The sequence below is a fragment of the Myotis myotis genome, unplaced genomic scaffold, assembly GCF_014108235.1.
Source record: "Myotis myotis isolate mMyoMyo1 unplaced genomic scaffold, mMyoMyo1.p scaffold_m19_p_11, whole genome shotgun sequence".
NCBI classification, from domain to species: domain Eukaryota; kingdom Metazoa; phylum Chordata; class Mammalia; order Chiroptera; family Vespertilionidae; genus Myotis; species Myotis myotis.
This window is the reverse complement of record NW_023416315.1, coordinates 62,108,170-62,117,529: the sequence shown is the minus strand read 5'-3', so window position 1 is coordinate 62,117,529 and position 9,360 is coordinate 62,108,170.

Genomic DNA, 9,360 nt, shown 5'->3' with positions numbered 1-9,360 from the left:
TAACATCTGGCTGTGAAAAGTAGCCGGGTTGCTATCTGCCAGGGAGAAATGGCTGGAAATGCAGGCACCCTTTTAAAGGGCCAACACACAAAATTCCTTGTGCGGACACTCACCTGTGCTCCAGCAGAGGGAGGGCAGAGTGGACTGGAGCTGTGTGAGCAGAAGTCACGGTTGGGATAGAGCTCAGAAGGCAGACACCCGTTTCCTGTGCTGAGTCATTCCCTCACACTGCACAGGTCATCTTTCTCATGCAGACATTTGCTATTCAGGTGGTTTTGCCTGGGGCAGTGGTCGGCAAACTGCTGCTCGGCAAACCGCAGCTCACGAGCCACATGCGGCTCTTTGGCCCCTTGAGTATGGCTCTTCCACAAAATACCGGCTCTTCCACAAAATACCGACTTCTGTGCATGGGCCACGAAGTTTCAATCGTACTGTACGTGTGCACCCACACGTGGTATTTTGTGGAAGAGCCACACTCAAGAGGCCAAAGAGCCACATGTGGCTCGTGAGCCGTGGTTTGCCAACCACGGGCCTGGGGGGAAGACAATTGACCTACCCTATTGGAGAACACATTGCCCCATGGTGTGGAGTTTCTGAGGCCCATTCAGAAATTGAGAATAATAGCCTCCAAGCAGCTGGAAAAACCTTTCCACACCTGTGGACTATTGCGTGTGGGCTATTCAAGACTGAATCCAGGCAGAGGTGGTTTCTGGAGGCTTTGAGTATTTGCTTGATCTAATTAGTCAGAAACAGCGTTTGACATTTTCATGCACTAGAGATTGAGAAGTGTAGCAGATCTACCTAATGCATAGTTACAAACCCAAACTGGAAGCCAAAATGAGGAGACAAAGAAACAACCTCAAATGAAAGAACAAGAGAATTCTCTAAAAGAGATAAATGAAATGGAGATAAGAAATTTATCTAATATAGAGTTCAGAATAATGATGATAAAGATGCACAACAGCATGAGAAAAGGTATAATAACTATGAAAACAGAAATAAAGAATGACATAGCACAAATAAAGAACACATTGGAAGGTGTACACAGCAGATTAGGGGAAACTGAGGATTGGATCAGTGAATTAGAAGACAGGGTAGAAAAAAATAACTCATCAGAGAATCAAAAAGAAAAAAAACAATTAAAAAACAGGAGGACAGCTTAAGGGAGCTGTGGGACAACATGAAACGTAACAATATTTGAATAGCAGGTGTGCCAGAAGAGACAGAAAGGGAGAAAGAGACAGAGAACATGTTTGACAAAATAATGGCAGAAAACTTCCCTAACCTGGTGAAGGAAAAAGTCACACAATTCAGGAGGCACAGAGAGTCCCAAGCAAGAAGAATCCAAACAGGCCCACACCCAGACACATTCTAATTAAAATGCCAAAAATTAAAGACAGAGAATCTTAAAAGGCAGCAAGAGAAAAGCAAACTGTTACCTACAAAGGAGCTCCCATAAGGTTGTCAGCTGACTTCTCATCATAAACTCTACAGGACAGAAGGGAAAGGCATGAAGTACTCAAGGTAATAGAAAGCAAGGATCTGAAATCAAGATTACTATGTCCAGCAAGGCTATTATTCATAATAGATGGTGAAATAAAGGGCTTCCCAGACAAAAAGTATGGAACTGCCATTTGACCCAGTGATTCCACTTCTAGGACTATATCCTAAGAAACCTGAAACACCAATCAGAAAGAATATATGCACCCCTACGTTCATAGCAGCTCAACGTATGATAGCTAAGATCTGGAAACAGCCCAAGTGCCCATCAGCAGAGAGTGGATAAAAAAGCTGTGGTACATTTATACCATGGAATGTTATACAGCAGGAAAAAAAAAAAAAAAGAATCTCTTACCCTTTGAGATAGCATGGAGGGACCTGGAGAGTATCATGCTAAGTGAAATAAGTCAATCAGAGAAAGACAAGTATCACATGATCTCACTCATGTGGAACCTAATTAACAAAATAAACTGATGAACAGAATGGATTCAGAGACATGGAAGCATGGAACAGAGTGAGGAATCTCAGAGGAAAGGCGGGGGAGGGTCGGTGAGTGGGTGGGAGGTAATCAACCTTGTATGCATATATGCATAACCCATGGACACAGACAATAGGGTGGCGAAGGCCTGGGGTGGGAGGTGGAGGAGGGATGGAGGGGGTCAATGGGGGAAAAAGGGGGACAGATGTAATATTTTCAACAATAAAGATTTAAAAAACAAAACAAAACAAAAGATTAAACCAAACAAGTTAGTAGAAAAATGGTCACAATATATGAATAGAAAGTTCACAGAAGAGGAATTCCAAAGGACCAATAAGTATATAAAAAGATGCTCAACTTCACAAGTAATTAAAGAAATACATAATAGACAAACATTTTTCTTAGTTTAGATCAACCAATATGTGAGGGAGCCAGTATTTGGAAGCTGTGGCAATCAGGCCCTTCAAAGAAATGTTGGTGGGAAAGAAAACTGGTATAATTTCTTTAGAGGGCAACCTGAGAATATAAAAAATGCTTGTACTTTGTGTTCTAGCAATTCCATTATTAAGAATTGGTTCAGCCCTCACCAGTTTGGCTCAGTGGATAGAGCGTCAGTCTGCAGACTGAAGGGTCTCAGGTTCAGTTCTGGTCAAGGGCATATACCTCAGTTGCAGGCTCCTTCTGGGACCCAGGTCGGGATGTGTATGGGAGGCAACCAGTCAATGTTTCTCTCTCTCTCTCTGTCTCTCCCCCTCCCTCCCACCCGCTAAAATTGGGAAATATCCTCAGGTGAGGATTAACAAACAAAACAAAACGAAAAAAAAAAGAAAGAATTGGTCCAATTGCCGTGGCTGAGTAACTCAGTTGGTTAAAGTGTTGTCCCCATACACCTAGGTTTCTACCAATGGAAAAAGAAACAACAAATGAATGCATAAATACGTACAACAAATCGATGCTTCTCTCTCTCTTTCAAAAAAATCAATCAATAAAATATTAACCATAAAATAGTCATCTCTTTAAAAGAGAATTGGTCCAATAGAAATATTCTTTCAGATATACAAAAATATATGTAGATACATACTTAAGGATATTTATTCACTGAAGTACTTAAGAGTTGCCATGTTCCTAGAATCTGCTTTTTTAAAATGACATTTTTATTGTGTGGTTTTCTGATTAGAAGTGCCTGTGCACATTGTAAGAAATTCAAATGATAGCTATGTTAAAATAGAAAGAAAATTGCATCCCAAAGATGATTACTGCCAACAGTTCAATGCATATAATTTCCAGACCATTTTTTTTTTCTGTGCATAAACACATGTAATAAGCTGAACTCTTGCTTTCCAAACCTGGGAACTGAATGGATTTGGATAAATATTTTGAGATATATTTCTTCTCATCCCAAATCTTGGTATTCTTTATCTGAAACTTCAGAGCTGAATACATTTTGAAAACTGAATATCCTTCACTCTCTGAATTCACTAGCCAAACTTTACCTCTTGCTATCTGCCTTTAGATAAATAGATTTGGATAGCCAGGGATGATTGTACAGATTATTATTATTATATATTTTTGGTTAATCCTCACCCGGGGATATTTTTTCCATTGATTTTTAGAGAGAGTGGAAGGGAGAGAGAGAAGAGAGAGAGAGAAAGAGAGAGAGAGAGAGAGAGAGAGAGAGAGATCAATGCATGTGCCCTTGATCAGGAATTGAAACTGAGACCCTTTTGTCCGAGGGCTGACACTCTAATCACTGAGTAATACCAGCCAAAATAATAATTTTCTTACAAAAATTGAATTGTAATAAATGCTATTCAACCACTTGCCCCCCTTTTTTTTATTTTTTTGCTTTTTGACATCATTCCATGTTCATTCATAAAGATGTGTCATTTCCTTTTAGTGGATGCCTAGTATTCCACTGTATAGATATATATCATAATTTATTGAACTAGTTTCTTCTTGATGAGCATTGATGGAAAAGTAGCCAAATTATATTTTTAAGTTAAAAATATAATTTGGACCGTATATAGAGTCTGTCCAAAATTTTGTAAAAGAAAAAGGTAAGCTGGTAAAAATAGACACAGAAGAAAAATTCTTGTAGAATATTCACCCAACTAGTAACAATCAGCAGAGGTACAGATTAGGGCAGAGAAGTTGGGGGTGGGCAATATAAGAGGTTGTCACATTTTTGTGTTATCATTTTCAGTAATGTTTGAATGGTTTTACTGTGAGAATATTATTTTAGAAGCAGAAAAAGTAAAGAGTATTCAAAAGTAGTGCTGAAATGTTCCTTGTAACAGGCTTTGAAATAGTAAAGATTGGATGCCATACATGAGAGAATGGTTAAATAAATTACAGTATATCCATATAGTGGAATACAATTCAGCTCTCTCCAAATACTGTATAATCTACCACTTAACAAAAATAGTCAATAATAACAATATGTGTTTATATAGCTCGAAGTGTTAATTATCTCTAGAGATACCTTAATTTTCTGAGGTTTTCCATAATGTTTAATTCTTTTAAAAATATATATTTTTGCCGAAACCGGTTTGGCTCAGTGGATAGAGCATCGGCCTGCGGACTGAAGGGTCCCGGGTTCGATTCCGGTCAAGGGCATGTGCCTGGGTTGCGGGCACATCCCTGGTGGGAGATGTGCAGGAGGCAGCTGATCGATGTTTCTCTCTCATCGATGTTTCTAACTCTCTATCTCTCTCCTTTCCTCTCTGTAAAAAATCAATAAAATATATTTAAAAATATATATATATATATTTTTTATTAACTTCAGAGAGAAAGAGAGAGGGAGAGAGATAGAAACATCAGTGATGAGAGAGAACCATTGACCAGCTGCTGGGGATAGGGCCTGCAACCCGGGCATGCGCTCTGACCAGGAACCAAACCATGACCTCCTGGTTCATACGTCGACTCTCAACCACTTAGCCACACCAGCAGAGCTGTAATGTTTCAATTCTTAATAATCAGCATCAGTTACTTTTGCAATTGGGAAAAAAAAAAGCCTATTATGTAATGCAGGCTGAAATTAAGGATTTTTGTGATTTTTTTTAAGTTCTTGAGAATTAACTACCCCAGGTAAGTGTATTTAACTTTTATGCAGTATATTTATTTATTTTTTAAATCCTCACCTGAGGATATTTTTCCATTGATTTTTAGAGAGAGCAGGAGAGAGAGGGAAAGACAGAGAGGAATATCAATGTGAGAGAAACACATAGATTGGCTGCCTCCTGCACGAGCCCCAATCAGGGCCCGGGTTGGGAGGAACCTGCAACCGAGGTACATGCTCTTGACGGAAATCGAACCCAGGACCCTTTGGTCCGCAGGCCGATGCTCTATCCACTGAGCCAAACCAACCAGGGCTACATTAGACTTTTGTATACATTTCCAGGAATCTATAATATATGTTAGTAGAAGACTATTTAGACATCACTTTTTTCCCCCTCTAGGCCAGAGCTATCCAACAGAAGTTTAATGCAAGCCACATGTGAAATTTTAAATATTCTAGTAACTACATTTAAAAAATGTAAAAGGAAACAAGTGCAATTAATTTTAATAATATGTTTTATTAACCCAACATATCCAAAATATTATCATTTTGACACATAATGAATATAAAAATCATAAAGGAGATATTTTACATTCTCATTTTCATACTAAGTCTTTGAAGTCTGGTGTGTATTTTATATTTATGGCACATCTCAATTTGAATGCTAAAATTTCAACAGTTAAAATGTCCTGCCAAATCATTAAAGTATGTTTAAAGGAAAAATATTTTACACTGCTTCTGTTTTTAAATGTAAGTAAAAATTAATTAAAATAAAATTAAAAATTCAGTTCCCCCGTTATACCGGTCACATTTCAAGTGGTCAATGGCCACGTGTCTTTCTTGTCGCTGCATTATTGGACAGGGCAGAGGTAGTACATTCCCATCATCACAGAAAGTTCTATTGGACAGTGCTGGTCTAGACAGTGAGCGCTTGGCGGATAAGATCTTATTCATTTTTGGAGCCCTATGTGTAACCACAACGATTCCAGAAATGATCAATCTATGAACTGGGGCGCTCATAAATGGGAACCTGATGCAGGAAGAGAAGGAGCAGAAGACAGATCTTCACAACATGGTGTTGGGGGCCTGTTTACTTCCAGCTGAGCAAGAGCAAATAGTTATTGTACTGGAGGTCTTCCCAGCCTGGGGTTGCAAACAGCAATGATCTGTGGAGTCTGTCTGTTCTTCCCAACTGACTAATATAAAAAAGAATTTGTGTAATAGATTTTTGACTCAGCAAGTGCAAATGCTGTCTTTGGAAGGAGAAGGCTGGGACCCAATGTAATCGAGGTCCCACAGGTTACCATAGTGTTGTCTGCTACCACGGGAGGGAGCAGCACAGAGTGGGCAGGGTGGTGAGCTCTGGAGAGTCCCAAAGGATGGATTGGTGGGAAAATGGAATATTAAGGTGAAGCCAAAGAAGGAACCCACAGACCAAAGGGAAAACCAGGTTAGAAAGCACAGTATCAAGAGGGACTCCAAACCAGGCTGGGACCAAGGTATGAAAAACCTACTGAGAACTGTGGCTTCCCACCTCAGAAGATTTAGTCTTTTCTTTCTTTGTATTTAAATCATAAGTACATTGAAGAAAATTAAAGTTACTGTTAATGCAAAGAAATTTTGACAACTGGCTGGTGTGGCTCAGCGGTTGAGTGTGGTTCCAGGAACCAAGAGGTCTTTGGTTTGATCCCTGGTCAGGGCACATGCCCGGGTTGTGGGCTTGATCCCCAGTAGGGAGCGTGCAGGAGGCAACTGATCAATGTTCCTCTCTCATTGATGTTTCTATCTCTCTATCCCTCTCCATTCCTCTCTCTCTAAAAATCAATAAAAATATATTTAAAAAAAATAAATTTTGGCAATTTGTGTAGCCAAATCACTGGGTTAACTTTTTGGTGTATTTCCTTCCTATATAACAATTTGAATACGTGTCCTTCCTTCCTTCCTTCCTTCCTTCCTTCCTTCCTTCCTTCCTTCCTTCCTTCCTTCCTTCCTTTTGTAAGCTGCTTTAAAAAAAACCCCTGCAATATCCCATAACATCTTTCCATGTCTTTCCATGGTCATAATATTCTTATATAACATAATTTTTAATGGTCACTTCATCTTTGGTTGGTGTGAATTTGCTCTGCTTGATTTAACCAGTTGCCAATTAGAAGACACTATGATTTTTCTAATTTTTCACCATTTTAAAATATATAAATTCTAGGTAAATCTTTATGTGTATTTATGAGGATCTTTTTAGAATAAATTCCTAAAAGTAGAACAGTAGGTACAGAGTTCCATATTAGTGTTGATTTTTAATCCTCGCCCAAGGATATTTCTTCCATTGATTTTTAGGGAGAGTGGAAGAGAGAGAAACATCGATGTGAGAGAAACATATCGATTAGTTGCCTCCTGCATGAGCCTTGACCAGGCTTCAGGCCTGAGGAGGAGCCCGCAACCAAGGTATGGGCCCTTGACTGGAATCGAACCTGGGACCCTTTGATCCACAGGCTAATGCTCTACCCACTGAGCCAAGCCAACTAGGGCAAGTTTTTGGATTTGAATTGTCAAATCTGTCTCTTGGAAAGTTGTAATAGTATACACTCTTCCTCTAGTGCCCATTTTCTCCAAACCCTCACCAGTTCTGGATATTAAAAACAAATATGGAATCTGTAGATTACATTGGGCAGTATGGCCATTTTAACCATATTATTTCTTCCTACCCATGAGCATGGTAAATCCTTCCACTTCTTGTACCTTCTTCATTTTCTTTCTTCAATGTCTAGAGTTTCCAAGCACAGGTCTTTTACCTCCTTGATTAAATTGATTTCTAGATTTGGGTGAAAAAGGTGAAAGGGATTAAGAAGTACAAACTGTCAGTTATAAAAATTATCATGGGGATGTCAAGTACGGTATAGGGAATATAGTCAATAATATTGTAAAAACTATGTATGGTGTTAGGTGTGTGGGTACTCGACTTACTAGGGTGTTCACTTCATAAGGTATATAAATGTCTAATCATTATGTTGTACACCTGACTCTAATATAATATTGTATGCCAACTGTAACTGAAAAATAAATTTAAAAAAACAAGCAAACAAACATTTTTTACAATAAAAAGTACCCCGCCCAATTGGCTTGGCTTGGTGGTTGAGCATCGACCTATGAAGCAGGAGGTCACAGTTCGATTTCTGGTCAGGGCACATGCCCAGGTTGCAGACTTGATCCCCAGTGTGGGGCATGGAGGAAGCAGCCAGTCAATGATTCTCTCTCATCATTGATGTTTCTATCTCTCTCTCCCTCTCCTTTCCTCTCTGAAATTAATAAAAATATATTTTAAAAAACATACCAACAACTTTGCTAACCTGATTGATGAAAAAAATGGCATCTCATTTTTAAAAATAGCATTTCTTTGGTTACTACAGATATTGAACTTTTAGAAATATTTGGTTATATACTTGTGTATATAAGTGTGTGTGTGCTTGTTTGATCTGCCTATTTTTATTACTGTCTATTTTCTACAAGATATTTTCTTGTAAGGTTTTATAAGTACCATCCACATAGTAAGGCTATTAACCCAGTCGGGCCCAATCACTCAACAGGCCCTTGTGATTCTCCCACTGAAATACCCCTTCGAGCCCATCTCATGCATTCTCTCTGCTACCATTAATCCAGAGGCATCATTTTAAGTCCTTGGCTCCCTGCTTAGAGTACCTCTGCTGGGCAACCCATCTTACAAGACTACTGATTGTCAATACTGTCTTCATCAGCAGGTACCTGCTCAGATATCTTCCGGGGCTCTACACTTCCCCTCTCATCTGGTGTAAACTCCTCTGCTTGCACTGGGAGGCCCTCCACCAAGTAGCCCTACCTTCCCACCTGTCCAAGGTCAAAGCTGCTGGAGTGGGGCACATTTTCTCCCTGATCCAACCGTGTGCCATGTGCTTTCCCAGTTGTCCACTTGTTTCCCTACCACCAGAAATCCAGGCCCTCCTCGGCAAATCCTACCCACTCTCAGACTCAGTTCAATTTCCGCCTTTTCCAAGAAGCTTTTACTGGTTCCCCAAGCACACTCACTTCAGTTCATATGACTACCGTTTACTTGAGAAGTGCTGGGGATCTGAGGATAAATTATGGCCTCAGCCTCTCTGTTTCTATTTTCTCCAGACACCCAAGAGACTAAAAGATCCCCACAAGTTTTATCCAGGAGTTTCTTAAACCAGAAACACCCTTTCCTTTTCAAGTAGGTACTTGAGAATTCTAACCCAAGGATTTAAAGCGCATGCAGATGAAGAATTTGACACACAGAGGACAGACGAATATTTCCTTGTGTCTGTTTATGGTT